The sequence below is a fragment of the Suricata suricatta genome, chromosome 14 (assembly GCF_006229205.1).
Source record: "Suricata suricatta isolate VVHF042 chromosome 14, meerkat_22Aug2017_6uvM2_HiC, whole genome shotgun sequence".
Lineage (NCBI taxonomy): Eukaryota > Metazoa > Chordata > Mammalia > Carnivora > Herpestidae > Suricata > Suricata suricatta.
Genome location: NC_043713.1, coordinates 31,274,896 through 31,291,079, shown reverse-complemented (window position 1 = coordinate 31,291,079; position 16,184 = coordinate 31,274,896). Strand labels below are relative to the sequence as shown.

General features: G+C 37.0%; 1 non-coding gene across 1 annotated transcript; it reads right to left on the bottom strand.

Annotated features, from left to right (window-relative positions):
* Positions 1 to 16,078: 16,078 nt before the first annotated feature.
* Positions 16,079 to 16,181, bottom strand: LOC115278543. Its single transcript, XR_003902950.1, has one exon. It is a non-coding gene; the product is annotated as a U6 spliceosomal RNA (small nuclear RNA).
* Between the last annotated feature and the right edge of the window lie 3 nt (positions 16,182 to 16,184).

Here is a 16,184-nt window from a genome sequence, read left to right as displayed (position 1 = left end):
AGGAGAAAGTAGGAAACAACCTCCTTGACCTCAACCGCAGCAATTTCCTACTCGACACATCCCCAAAGGCAAGGGAAATGAAAGCAAAACTGAACTCTTGGGACCTCATCAAGATAAAAAGCTTCTGCACTGCAAAGGAAATAAGAAAACTAATAGGCAACCAACAGAATGAGAAAAGATAGTTGCAAATGACATATCAGATAAGGGGCTAGTATCCAAAATCTACAAGGAACTCACCAAACTCCACACCCACAAAACAAATAACCCAGTGAAGAAATGGGCAGAAGACATAAACAGACATTTCTCCAAAGATGACATCCAGATGGCCTATAGGTACATGAAATGATGTTCGATATCACTAATATTTACTTTTAAAAACAAAACAAAACACACAACCTTTTATCTGCTGAATTCAAGGTATCACTCTAGGAAGCTTTAAAACTCCCTTGTTTTGGGTAGTATGCTTTTAACCAATGGCATAAACAGGATGTTTTCTCTTACTTCAAAAGGGACTATATCCATTCCCATGGGTGTGTTACCTCCTCAAATTGCTTCTAATTCATCAATCCTTGATCTTTAGAATTCTCTTATAATCTCCAATAGGACTGAGGTTCTAACCTGTGGCCATTGCAGGAAGCCTGGAATTTATAGCCACTTGGCCAGAAATGTGGGTAACTTGGGGACCTATGAGATCTATAGTTGGCATCTGAAGTGAGAGTGGTTTTGTGGAAAACAGCCTATAGCATATAGCACCCGATGCCACCTCCAGTTGATGTTGGACCATTTAGGGTGACAAAGAATAAGAGGTCAGTGTAATATCCCGAGTTCAGGGTGAAGAGGGTCTGTTGTGAGCTGGTAAAGACAGGAGAGGAAGAGATGATGCCAGAAATGCAATAAGCAAGGGAAGCCATGACCTGGGTGACCCCAGGTGGAGGAAGCTTGAAGGTCAGTATCCAAGATGGCCTGGCTGAGAAGAATGGCTACATCAGTGACGGAAACAGGGCACTGGCACCAAAGTGTTTGGTTACGGGGCAAGTAGGAGAGATAGGCTCTGGTACTTCTCTTCTTCTGGTTCCCAATGGTGGAGCACGGGTACCTGTGATTCTGCCATCACTCTTTGTCACTGGATTGTCCACAGCCGGTCATGCAGAGGTAATGGCACCATGTGTCAGTGCTCAGTGGCATTTTTTCCTGAGGACCCTCTGCCCAGAGCTAGCAAATGGCACACTGTCTCAGATTGAGTTACCAGGTCCTCCTAGATAACCTTTTCTGTAAGTACACCAGGGCCTCCCAAGTGTTCCCCTCCATCCCAGATGTCTCCTGAAGGCCTGCTGGATATCTCCTGAGCACAGCACAGCATCTTGGTCCCAAGTTTGTGCCTTCCCCCATGTTCCTACCATGGTTAATGGGATTATCACGGAGCCAGTGGTCCAAGCAAGAAGTCTGGGCTCTGCTACTGGCCCCTTACTCTCTCCTCCTCCCCTCACATCCAGAAATAATTTTCCTATTGGAAATATGTCCATGGGATGCCCAGACAGCACATAGCTACCTAAGTCACTTAGGAATTTTCAACTGATATCATACCAAATAATTTTGAAGGGAAACACTGTCAAGCAATCTTGGAAAGTAGCACTGCCAGGGATACAGATATCAAGGTGATATCTGTTAAGCAAAGAAAAAGTAGTACAATGAATTCATATATTAACCACTTATGAAAAGAATGTTGTGATGTTGTACTTCTAGCCTCCAAATTCAAAAAAAGTAAGCCCAATTATTCTAAGATAAATAAAATCTCTACCACATATTATTATAATGTAGAGATAATGAGGGGTAATAAAATTATCTCATCATATTTCTATCTTATTCATCTCAAACTAGGTAGATTATCTCTCAGTTCCATCAACTTACCCCACCATCCATTCACTGGTTCCCATTATTTCTTCTGCCTGCAATCATTCACATTTTTCCTTTTCTCTTATATCCAAGACAATGGCTTTCAAGCTACTGGTAACAGCTAAGAATTAGAAAAGTCAGAAGCAAGTGGAGATCAGGTTCCAGACACAGATAGGAAACTGAATTAAAAAATGATCTTGATTAAAACTTTTACAGTGAATAGAAATAGAAGTAAGAAGACAAGTTTAGGCACAAGGAGAGATTGGGGATGTCCACAGAGTCAGCGCAGAAGCATAATCAAGGAAGTTGAGGAGAAAACTATAGTCAAGACAAATGGACTTGAATTTACATATCAGGAGTACAGATTCTCTCTCTATAAATTCCCTGTATGGGCCTGGAAAGTTCTAATTAATAAGTTTTGTTGAGATATGCCATATACTCCTGTTGAGGTACTTGATAAACACTCTATATTTTTTTTCCTAGTTATCTCAATAACTTTCTTTCTTCTGATAAGTCATAAGGTGCTCTTGCATTCCAGATAGCTGACAAACACTGGTAGGATAAATTTTATACAGGAAATACTTGTCAGTTGTGTTAATGATCATGGTCCTGTAAGAAGACTAACTCTGCTACATAGATCTGGAAAACTATTTTCCATTGGAATAGTAAACTTAAAAATAAATATTTCTTATAATGACTGTATTGAAAAGTATAGTTATTACTTAGTAGATCCAATATAGTGATTCAGAAATTAAACACTGTATCTGGGGACACCTGGGTGGTTCAGTCAATTAAGTGTCTGACTTGGGCTCAGGTAATGATCTCACAGTTTGTGAGTTCAAGCCCTGTGTTGGGCTCTGTGCTGACAGCTCAGAGCCTGGAGCCTGCTTCAGATTCTGTGTCTCCTTCTCTCTCTACCCCTTCCCTGCTCATGCTTTGTTTCTTTCTCCCTCTCAAAAACAAACAAACAAGCAAACAAACAAACAAACAAAAAAACACTATCTGAAACTTTTGGCAAAAACTCTTGGCAAAAAAAAAAATGGTGAAGCAAAGACAGTGATGGTCTCTAATATTTTCTCAAAGTAACTATAATAGAAATGCTATTTGAGAACCTCCCTTCTCATCAGATTATACTAACAGTGATTCCACATTCTGTGAAGGTTTCAGAGTTTGACTCTTATTTCTGTGACAGATAGAGTGAGGGAGGTGGTGAAGGGGTGGCTATAACTTCAAGGATGCTTCTGAACTTGAATTATTCCTTTTTATTCTATTTCTGGCCAGCACTGCATCTTCAAAATTTGAAACGGGGCCAACTACACTAATTTACAAAAACATACCAAAAGCCAAAATCCACTCACACAAAGCATCGATGATATAGTAACTTTGTTTTCAGTCAATCATCTTACTGGTTCTCACCATCTTTCATTTTTATTCCTCTATCTGCATTACTGAAAAAAACTACCTTTTCTTAGGTCCCATTCCTAAAGGTACATCTCAAAACACATTTGCAAAAGAAACTGTCAAAAAAGTAACATGACCTGCCTACTGTAAGACACTCTGAGCTTCAGGTTAAACCACACTACTAGAAAAAGAAAAGGAGAAAGAAAAAGAAAGCAAAAATATATAAGAAAACACGCACAATAAACAAAGATACGGCCACCATCTCAAACCACAAACAATGAGCATTTATTTATATAATATCACCTGAATGTATCAAGAGATCTATGCTTCCATTGATTCTGAGAAAGACTCAGATTTCTCTGAAATTAAAAGTCTCCTCTTTTAGTTTTTACAAGCAACACTGTTCAGTATGATGGTGACTCTTGGGTGAACTGGAAGATAACTAAGTATTGCCTTAGAAGGAACTGAGATAGGTGAGATGATCCTACCAGGGTCACACAACTCAAAAGTAGCAGAGCTAGAACTTAAACCATGTAAAACTGAGTATACATTTTTTCCATTTAAAAGGAAAGCGAAAAATTGCATGTGAGTATCAGCTTGCAGTTTCTATTTAGGTTATTAATGGCTGAGTTCTCACATAGAAAACTGACTTTTGCCTACCTAATGTAGAACTCTTTAGTTGTCTACCTCTTTAATATTTAACTCTGCCTAACTCTTTAAAATGATGTTAAGACTCATGGTGGTGATGGGGTGCCTGGGCGGCTCAGTCGGTTAAATGTCTGACTCTTGATTTTGGCTCAGATCATGATCTTGTGACTTGTGGGATTGTGCTCTGCATCAGGCTCTATGCTGACAGTACAGAGCTTGCTTGGGATTCTGTCTCTCCTTCCTTTGCCCCTCCCTCATGTGCGCTCTCTCTCTCTCCCTCTGTGTCTCTCTGTCTCTGAAAATAAATAAGTAAACATTAAAAATGGTGGTAGTGATGAGATGATAATTCGTAATGACTTAGTTCACAAACTGTACTGAGACTGTAAAATCTATCTTTTTAATATACAATTTAACAAGGTGGATACTTCTATTGCCTTCCACTTTATGGATGAAAAAAGTAAACTTATAATGATTACATATCTTTCCAGGATCATACAACCAATAAATGGCAGAGCTGCATTCTGATTTCAAGTCAACCTGACACGGAAGATATCTTAACATTATATTATGCTTACAAGTAAACCTTTATTCTGATGCAAATAACAGTTCATCCTATGTATTCAAGCTACCTAAAATTTATCTTGTCATCTCATATCTGAAAGCCTTTACTCATTCCATAATGTTAGAAGAATTGAGAGCAAATTCCTTTGTTTTATTTTTAAGATATTCCACAGCCTGGGGTGCCTGGGTCATTCAGTTGGTTAAGTGTCCAACTCTTGGTTTTGGCTCAGGTCATGATTTCACAGTTTGTAAGTTCGAGCCACATGTCAGGCTCTGTGTTGACAGCTTGGAACCTGGAGCCTGCTTCAATTTCTGTGCCTCTTGCTCTCTCTGCCCCTCCCCTGCCCATGCACTATCTCTTATTGTCTCTCAAAATTAAATAAGAAACATTGGAAAAAAAATTAAGATATTCCACAACTTAAACTTGTGTTTTCTCTTAGTCTATACTACCTTGTTGTATTACTGTCTGACACAGTCAAATGGCCCTTTAACTGTTTCTCCAGGGCACTGTGTACATTTTTAGCCTGAATATTTTTGCTTATATCTCATATAATATCTGGGATATTTTCTTGCATTTTCTTGCTTTAAAATACAAAGTCTTAATAATCTAGCTTTATAATCTCCCCCTTCTGAGGATTTTCATAAATTATTCCACCCTATTATTCTTCCCTGAAATCACAGCATTTAATATAACCTCTGGAATTATAAACATCTTATGGTATTTTTTAACTTTAAGAAATGTATAAAAATTCATTTCTCAATTATAACCTGATTGAGGGTGGGGACACTGTTTTATGAGTCTAATCTTCCCTGCAGCATCTAGCACTATGGCTTTTTTCCAGTGAATGCATTATAATGACTTGCTGATTTAATTTTATGTATAGAACACATGAGTTCAGAATTTGAATGTAGGGCAAAAAATCTATAGTTCCAAATTTACAATTGTTGGAAAGTAAATATAACATTGCATTTGCTTAATTTCAGCAGCAAGTGAATTTTTAAAAGAAAAAATGTTATCAAGATTGGGATTATGTTATATTATTATAATATTTGTAGCAGACAGATTCTGGCATGGCTTCAAATAATCCTTAACTCTAGATATTCATGTCCTATGCACTCCCCCATTGAGTGTGAGCTAGGTATGGTATCTTGCTTCTAATGAATGGGACATGGTAAAAGTGATATGTCACTTCTGTGATTCATTTGTTTAAGACTGTGACTTTCATTTTACTGGTAGACTTTCTCTCTCGCTGGTTTTGATGAAATAAACTGTCATATTGTAGGGGCACACAGGGCAGGGAACTGAGGTCAGACTCTAGGCAGTTGCAAGGAATGAAATGAGGCCCTCAGTCCAATAGTCTGCAAAGAATTTAATCTTCCTAAAACCCAGAATAGTGAGCCTGGAGGTGGGTCCTTCTGCAGGTAAGAACCCAGGCCTTGACTATAATTCTGTGAAAGATCCTAAAGCAGAGGATTCAGTTAATCTCTTCCTGCATTCTTGGTCCACAGTAACAGAAATGATATGCGTGCGTTGTTTTAAGTCATTCAGTTTTGAGATGTTTTATTCATGACATAATTTTATTCCTATCACATAATTTACATGACTTAATTTCCATTAAATCTATAACTGAAACTTTTACATCTTGATTTTTTGCAGTCCATATTCTCTACCTGAGCAAGAGCATTATCAGTCATATATCATGTATCTTGATGTTATGAGTAAAACTGAGAAGACTTTATACCTGTTGTATCTCATCTCAAAGATGCAGCAATGCTGTGAGGTAGATTGATAAGGGGGGCAGATGTCTATATTATTGTTGTTTTCAGAAGGCACTGACACTAATGAAGGGTTAAGGTACATAGAAAAGGATGAACCATATGTCTACCAGAGTGAAGGTGAAGGTGAAATTATATTTTAACGTACTCACATCATATGAGCAACTGCTTCTTTAACAAATGTTTATGGTTTCTTCTGCTCACTAATGGAAAAATATACAAAAAGAAAATGGACTATAATGGTGTGTGTGCATGTGTATGGCCATAACAGTATCATCATTATTTTATTTGAGGATATTGCATTCCCCTTAAGTATAAGCATTCAGCTTTCCACTTTCCAGGGAGCTGAAAGAATCATACTATGTGCAGTGTGTTAGGCTGGGTGAATTTGAGATTCCCACAAATGATTTGTTCTCCTGAGACTAACACAGCACTGCTGCAGATAAAGGCTGAAATATCTGCCCTCTTCCTGGGTGACAGTATAAAATCACAGAGGAGTGCCAAGGAAGTTTTCTCCAGCATTTGCTTTCACACCTTTTTGTGCCACTGAGCAAATATTTAACACAGAGAAAAATAACAGTGATTTGTCCCAGCTAGTAAGAAACTCAACATGTGATGCCAAGTTATACTAGCTTTCTGGAGACTAAATATGCTCAGTCAATAATGTATATGTGCACATATGTGGGTTTCTTACACACTTAAATCAACAAAGAGCATAACCTAAATTTAGGTATTTATGAAAAATGCCCAAAAAAGTATTAAAATGGAAAGAAATATTAAATGTAGAATATATGCATATTATATAAATATATATACATATATACACACCTATACATACATACACACACACACACACACACACACACACACACACACACATATATATATATATATATATATATATATATATATATACATACACACACACACACACACCCAATTTGTTTTTTAATCAATAGTTTATTTATCCTGACATATTTCTGGGGCTAATTATGATCAAGAAATGAGAAAGATCTCTAGAACCCTCAAGGACTCCTGAAGTACTAAATAATGAGGGGCTAGGATTAGTGTGGAGCTGACTGTGTGAGATAGGGGCAACATGATGTGCTTCTTGGGTCTTACATTAAAGGGGTCAAACCCACCATTACTATTCCCCTTCCAGTATTATTCCTTACTCTTTGTCCTGAGAAAACTGTTTCTAATATAACAACCACCTCATTACCCCCCAACCCAAATTATAGGTTTAATTCAGATTTTGTTCTTTATTTCTTTGTCTTTTCTTATGTGGGGCAGGACCTATAACATCTGTGATTTCTACATTGGATCATGCCCTAAATTATTAATTCAGCAATTATTTTATACTTATCTCTAGGACTCAGAGAGCTTTCAAGAGGACATTGGAGTCAAGCTTGGGAGGGTGTTTTCACCAGTACTTAAAAAAGGAACCACTATGTTGAGAATTTTCTCCTTTACATCCTACTCAAAAAAATGTTAAGATAATTAAATTCTGTATTGGACCTCAGGTTTTTAATTACTGACTGAATTATGATAATCCCCACAGCTACACCTTCATTTTATAGAAAAAACAGTTCTTTCAAATGATCAATTTTTGTAAATTATCTCATATTTTGTTGGTCTGTTGAAATCAATTCTTTGGAATAATTTATTTTGGAAATTCTATCTGATGAACAATTATTTCTAATTTATTTTATCAGTGATCAATGTATTAGGAGAATCAAGCTACTATACAAACAAATCCTCACATATGCTAGCTTACCAAATAAAAGATTAATCTCTTACTAAGTTAAGGGGACTGATGTACGTGTTCCTTGTCTGCAGGCAGCTCTCCTCTGGGCTGTGATCCAGAGACCAGGATTCTTGCACCTCTTGGTTCCATGTTCCCCTATGACTTGTAAGTCCTGTACTGAATGCCAGTAAGTGGTTGGTGTGAGAGATAGCAAAGAAGGCACACTTCCATTCCCATCCTAGCCACATGGTAACCCATGGAGGTAAGGAGGCTGGGAAATATTCCCAGTCGAGCATATGATTCCTGATACAACTCATTAGGGAAAGAAAAATATGAGTGGGAAATATTAATATTTGGAAGTCAGCTAGCTTTCTCTGCTACTCCCTGTCACAAATGATTAAAGCTCATAATTTCTTCTTTCTCTACACCCTTAAAATTTGTCCTACAAAGACTAGTACTCAACTGTACACTTTCTTATATTGGATTCTACTTACTATTATTATTATTAGTAGTAGTAGTAGTATTTTGGTACTTAATTTTTTCTGTAGGAAATTAAAAGAAGCTATAAGGCAGGAAGCATGATTTACTCAAGATATCTCAGATAGTCTAGGGCTTAGTGGAGGTACTTTCCATTCCTGATAGGGAAGCCCCACTCTATCCAATCCTTAGTATTCACACCATATACCTAGGCTTCAATGGCAAATGGCAGCTCTGAATATATTATGGCTAAAAATTTATTCTATTCATTCTAACTGGAGAGTTCTACTCTCCGCAAAACCCTTGAGTATACCCACAGTAGTCTGCAGATATTCTGGTTAATAATTCCATGGTTCCTAGAATTCTAAGACCAAAGTTGTCATAAGCATTGGTTCAAATTGTCAAAAGTCTAGGAATGGCACAAAAAAGGTCTTTGTGCTTGTAGTAATTGTGGTTTTGTTTTGTGTTCTAATGCAACACCTGCATAAGTAAAGCAAAGGGAAATTTCTGACTTATGATAATACTGTTACTTAACAAACAGACTTGGCATTTGTAGGGTATCTTTTACTTTTCAAAGCACTCCCATGGTGTTTATTATATTTATTTTGAAAAACTATCTGGTTATATGGGAAGATGCATACTATTATCTCCAATATAGCAGGAAGACATTTTAGCCCCGTGTGGACAAATCAGTTTCTCATATGAATATAAACTACTGCTGACACTAGTACTAGAATGGGTGTTTTGGGGTTCATAAGCCACTGTCGTTTTTTCCCACAAAATGCAACAAACTATAACCTCTTTGACAGTAAATAAGTATGTGTTTCAATTTTCATTACCTATTTGTATTTGAAATGTTTTAATTAAAGAACCTGTGTGTATGGAGACTGGTGTTAGTGATTACTGTTTAATAGGTCTACCACCCATTTGACTTTTTCCCTTTTTCCCTCATGGGCACCCACTGAAGATATCTCCTCTTATATTACTTTAGCATTATCTCTCAACTGACCATTTCTGCAGATCCAAGGAAGACCCGAATAACACTGCCATGGATATATCCATTGTTATCTATAACCCCAAAATTTTCTTGCTGTACTATCATGGTTCATAGTTTTTTTTTTTCTTGACCTGAATGTTAAGTATCAGGGATGTGTCCTAAATATTTTAGTACCCTTTAGAACCTTATTATAAAAGTATGATCCAGACTAGGAAGTTTTCTCTCTTCTCAAATCGCAATAATTTTTTTGCTTAATGAGTGCCATGTGTTTACTCTTCCTTTGTGAAGTAAGACTTATATTTAATATTCTAAATTGAAATTGAGTTTCAAAAGAGGCTCGGCTTGTTAATTAGTCTTCCAGGATTCAGTGGTCAAGGTTGTATTCCCTCAAGCCAGTCCTTTCCCCATTTTAGAAGCAGCAGTAGTATTCTCCTCTCAGCCTTCATTTTCCAGACTAAGAGTCCCTAACTCTTTAGACTGTTCCTCTGAGGATACACTACACACATAAATCAGGTTTCCAAGGAAGCTAAAAGAGGTAATTATTATTTGCATTTTGGGCATTTAAAAACTCAAAGCTCAGAGGTGAGGATACTTAATTTTAGCTACTTCACCAGATTATAAATTTCTCCTGGGAACACAGCTCCTTCTGTTTGTTTTATCTACATCTATACTCCTTAAGATTCTGGTGATACAACCATACAAATAGCCCTGACTCTACAGCTCTTAATAAAAAATACATTAGGACTCATCAATTTACTAATCCCAATTCTAGTTTCCAGGTCCTTCTCAGCCAAGAAAAGTAGACTTGTACTATTACCTAGGGGATTATTTTACTAAAAGAAGGAGACTTTTAAGAACACTGAGGTGACCAACTTCCTTTTACCTTCTACATTACAAAAAGTATTTCCACCTGAATTACATGGATCTATGGCCACCTGTCTAAGGTGAATAGGTACAATCCAGGTATATTGAGAATAATCATCTTCCCCAATCTGAATGGTTTCCTATGGTTTAGTTGTTATCAAAGGACAAAGCAGAAGTGCTTTTCAAGGTCTTTTTTAGAGTTTAAACCAAACTTAAACCTTTTTTTCTTCTTTGGCCTCAAAGTTACATTTTAATTACAGTGCAATAATTTGAGGAAGACTGGTAATAGGGAAAACTTTTAGACCTTTTGTTCTTTAGTGCAGTCAAGGGAAACCTCATTAGAGAGGATTTTCTTAGTTAGCAGGGCTTCGAGGTTAATGAGCTGTGAGTGATAATATATAGTAGTAATCCCTCCTGGCAGTAACAGGTTGTATTTTATACATTCCTTAATCTCAATAGGAAAGGAGGTGATGGGAGAGGGTGAGAAGGAAACCAATTTAAGGGGCCTAGGGATGCTCCCAAAATCCCACTCCTGGTATGAATCATAATTGAAAACTTTACATGTTTAAAACCAAGAAGCTGAAAGATGAGTGGGTAAAAAAATTTATCCATAAACTGATTTTAGTGACAAAATGGTGACCTGTTTTGATTCCAAAGCTGGATTGAATGAAGTTCTCCAAATCTGGCATCTCCAAGGCTAATTTCCTTTTGATGTCACAAGAAAGAGCCAGCAAAGTTTAGAGTCATAAATCCTGGATCAATTTGATAGAGATGACAGACAGAAGGAGGATGAAAGTAGATGAGGGTGGTATTAATAAGGAGATGTCCTGAGTTGAATCCAATTTTGGGGTACAATTTATATGACTTAATTACACAATGGATTAGTTCTGAAATTGACTGAGATTCCTCATCAGATGGCCTTATTTTCAGAGCCAGTACAGTGGTCCTTTAGAACCTTTTTTGTTCTTCCCACTCAGCACTTTGTTGTTGAGAATCCTCTACAAATCAACTTGGTTTAAAGAGACAGGACTGCCTTTTCAAGCAAGTTTCAGAGCTCAGTTGGCTAAGCCACAATGTCATCTTATATGTATGCCATTACATACCTTTGTGTAAAGAAAGGAAAGGAAAGAAGGAGGAACGAAGTTCTCTTTCTCCTTCTTTGTTAGTTTTGCTTTTATAGGATTACATTTTAGAACTGCCATCAATTGTTTATACTTTTAATGAAATAAAGTTCAGAATCCTTTCTCCGACATTCAAGCTGATCCATTATTTGATGTTATCTAATTGTTCCATTTTATTTCCCATATCATTCCTCCACAAATTGTTAGAAACATGATGGAATAGTGGTGCCTGGATGGTTCAGTCAGTTAAATGTCCATGTCTTGTCTTTGGCTCAGGTCATGGTCTTAAGATAATGCAATTGAGCCCCTCATCAGGCTTTGTTGAAATGTGGAACCTACTTGAGATTCTCTCTTTCCTCTCTCTCTCTGTCCCTCCCCCACTCACACATATGTGTGTGTGTGTGTGTGTGTGTGTGTCTCCAGCTGTAAGTGCATGCCTGCAAGTGTGCTCTCTCTCAAAACAAATGAACATTTTTAAAAATAAAAAGAACAGCCTGTAATATTGATTATATCCCAAGCATGCAAAAACCCTTTTCCACCTTCACTCATTAGGTTACTACTGCCAGGAATGTTCTCCTTCCCTTCTAGTTGTCTGCCTCTTATTTTTTAGGATCTAGCTTAAAAAGCAATCAATCAAATAAACAAATACACTTACATTATTCATGAAAGCTTTCTTATATTCTAGTTAGAAAAAAAAAACCTCTCCCTTCATTATCTCATGAAATACTGTTTTTTATGGACTTTGCAAAAATATTTTAAAAACAATTGACAGTGCTTTATAATTCATGGCACTTCTCAACGTATTGGCTTTGTAGTTCCTTTTTCATAAAATAAATGGCATTTTAACACTGCAAATATAAAAACAATCATCTCAGAACAAAAGATAATCTTATGAATCCAATAGATTTGATTTGATTTGATCTTAGAGACAGAGCTGGGGAGAAGTAGGAGAGATAGAGAGAGAATCTAAGCAGGTTCCACACCTAGTGTGGCCACATCTCACAAACATGAGATCACAACCTGAGATGAAATCAAGAGTTAGACACTTAACTGACTGAGCCACACAGGTACCCCAAAATCCAATAGATTTTATATCATGGGAAAGCAAACATTTTCCTTCCTTCCTCCTTTTTTTCCTCCCTCCATTGTTTCCTTCCTTCCTCTCTCCCTTCCTTCCTTCTTTCATATTTTTATATTTTTATTTCTTAAATTTTACCATGAATGCATGAAGATTTACTCTCCACTCCCTTGCAGCATTCGTGGATGTGTTTCTTAAAGAAGAAACTTTATCAAGTTGAAAAACTACTGAGAATGTTCATCAGTGTTTCTCTCCTTTGGGATGTCTTGGAGAAACCCTGCCAAATGCTTCCTCAAATATTTGAAACCTTTTGTTGAGGCTTCCCATTGACTGAAAATCCTCCACTCCCCTTTTTTTGTTTATTTCTAAGAATATAATATGGTAAGACAAAAAAAAATTTTTTTTTTCTTTTTCCAGCTCATGGCTAGGCACCAGAAGACACCAAGAACTAGACTGAAACACATGCCTACTTTGTTTTACTTAGGGAGACAAGTGAGTGTCAGGGTACATCAAGGCCCTTTAGCTCTGTGCTCCAGGTACCCTTACCCAAGTCTGGGATGCAGGGCTAAGCCGGAATATGCTATGCTTCTTTATCTTTGTAAGACCTAAATTTTAAAATCAGTTGCTGGTTTTCTGCCATCTTACTTGAAATCTCTTTTAAACCACACAAGTCTTTATAACACACAATAGTTTATGTTAAATCTGAGTTCTTACCTGTTTTCCCATGTTGCTTTTGGACTTTTGATAATTTCTAAGGCACTCAAGACACACAGGTAAGTGACTACTTCAGCACGAATTAGATTGATTACTTAGACCTTTAATTTTACAACCTCTCATTTTTGTTCTCAATAGTTCCTGGGTCAAGATTTAATTGACAGAATAAGCATTATTGATTGTTCCTTTGAAGGGAAAATTATAGATCAATAGAAAGTATATATAAACCATTTTTCTATGGTTTTTAATGGGATACCATTTTTAAGATAAAAGTCTGGGTGATTAGGGCAATTTCTTTTTCTTCACAATCATAACTTTGAGCTTTTTGGTGCTCATGAATAAACTTTCAGGTTTAGTATGCTTATGATATATTCTACACAAATCTTACATTCTTGATTTAGAAGTTTAAGTCCTTAAAAGAAGGACATTTTGGTAATGAGATGGGATTTTGTTACCATTGCAGAGATATCCTTTAAGAACTGTTATTTCTTCAACCACTTTTGGATAAAGTAGTTACCTAGCATTTTGTAAGAAAAAATTTAAAAACAGGTTCCAGAACATTTTCTAGCAGTTAATGTTAATATGATCTTGCTCTTTCAGAAGATCAATAGTAGAATATTTTAGGGCACCTGGGTGACTCAGTTGGTTAAGTGTCCAACTTCAGCTCAGGTCATGATGGTCATGATCTCACTTTGTGAGGTCGAGTCCTGAGTCTGGCTTTGTGCAGACTGCTCAGAGCCTGGCTGGAGCCTACTTTGGATTCTGTGTCTCCCTCCCTCTGCCTCTCCCCTGCTCATTTCTCTTTCTCTCTCTTTCTGTCTTTCAAAAATAAATATTAAACATTTTTTTAAATGGTAGAATATTTTACTGGGAACTCTACATTGCTGAGCACACTGAGAATCAAATGGAAGTACAAAATGGAAGAGATAGAGAGATGAATGAATCTACCACATGACCCTAGAAACTGTGTATTTTCTAACTATAATCCCTTTCTTCAGATTCCCACATCTGCTGCCATGCCTTTCATCATAAATAAAATCTTACAGATATTCCATACACAATATAATTTTTTCTTCTATTCTTTGATAAAGTTTGAACACTGATCTTGATGTTCACTTTAACTAGAAGTATAAGACAATTGGAAAAAGGAAGGGTGCAAAGGGTGAACCCATTGTGCTATTACTTCTGGGTCACATGCTTCCTGTTCATCATAAACCCTTTTTTTTCCCCTCCAGTGGCAATACAACTGCTACCAGAATTGGTTTCCTTGGAGACAGAGGAAATGAACCTATAGCATTTCCTAAAATTAATCCAGTCCTAAATATTGTTGTATTTACTTTACCTAAATTACCAGCATTAACAATTAATCTGTTCTCAAATTCCACTTAGATTTATGTCACCAAATTTTTGGGATTAATTCTAATTCTAATTTTATTTTATTTACTTATTTTTTAAACTATTGAAAATACTATGATTAATTATTAATATACAAATTACTTGAGTCCTTCCTGATTCAATCCTCTTACTTACTAAGTGTCCATCTACTCTGTTCTAAATCACCTGCCAAGCACTATGGGGAAGTAAAAAAAAAAAGTGTTAAGTGTAATGATATTCCTAAAGAAACAGATGTGGTCATGAGTTTAAATTTTAGAGATTTCTCCTTCCCATATTCTACTCAAACTAATCCATAATCAATTCCTTTCAACCTATTCTCCAGAATATATTCCTATGTCTATGACTTCTCTACAACTCTACCACTACTGTGCTCATTCAAACCGCTAACATTCTTTGCCAGGATAAAAAAAATAGCTTTCTGAATGTCCTACTTTCTCCCATAAGTTCCTTCCCTCCCCTACAGTGTATTTGTCCTAAAACACCCAGTCATCTTAAAAATTTCGAATTAGATCATGATCCTCCACTGTTTGTTTTAAAGTTTGTTTATTTTGAGAAAGCACGAGGAGGCAAAGCGAAAGGGAGAATCCCAAGCAGGCTCTGCACTGACAGCACAGAGTCAACTCAAGGCTCAAACTCACAAAACTGTGAGATCATGTCCTGAGCCGAAGTCAAGAGTTGGACACTCAACCAACTGAGCCACCCAGGCCCCTCCAAAAATTTAAATTAAAATGCAAACTCTATCCTCTGGCTCCATGCTTATTCCTCTGACCTCATAGCCTATAAAACTGCCACTCAGGAAGAACAGTGTCACTTGGAAGCAGGTCAGAATCTCTGGGATGGGGCCCAGGAACTGGTGTGCTAAGAAGCCCTCCACATGATTCTTATGCATGTGGGATCATTGTCCCAAAGCCCTCTTTCCCTTGCTGGGTTTGAGCCAACCCGACATGATTGTTTTCTGCTTTTTGAACTGCTGAATTCAATTTTGTTGTTGGCTCTTTAATCCTCTATCTATTTTCTTGGAATGTACCTACTACCCCTGATCTTTGCATGACTCTCCTAGCCAATCAGGTTCCTACTAAATCCTATGCCTTTGGGAATGTTCCCTTGACTACATCATCTACTGCTGTCCTCCTCATTCCTTTCTTCTACATTAGGTTCTCTCTTTCTCTCTCTTTTTTTTTAAGATGTTATTTAAATCCCAGTCAGTTAACATAAAGTGTAATATGAGTTTCAGGTACACAATACAGTGATTCAACACTTGCATACAACACCTGGTGCTCATCACAAGTGCCTGCCTTATCCCCATTCCCCCACCCCCTCAACCATCCAGCCCTCTGCTAACCATCAGTCTGTTTTCTATAGTTAAATCTGTTTCTTGGTTTGGCACTCTCTTCCCTCCCCACCCCCCAAATATGGAACATTTCACAAATTTGCATGTCATACTTGCTCAGGGGTCATGCTAATCTTCTTTGTATCATTCCAAATTTAGCATATGTACTGCCAAAGCAAGCA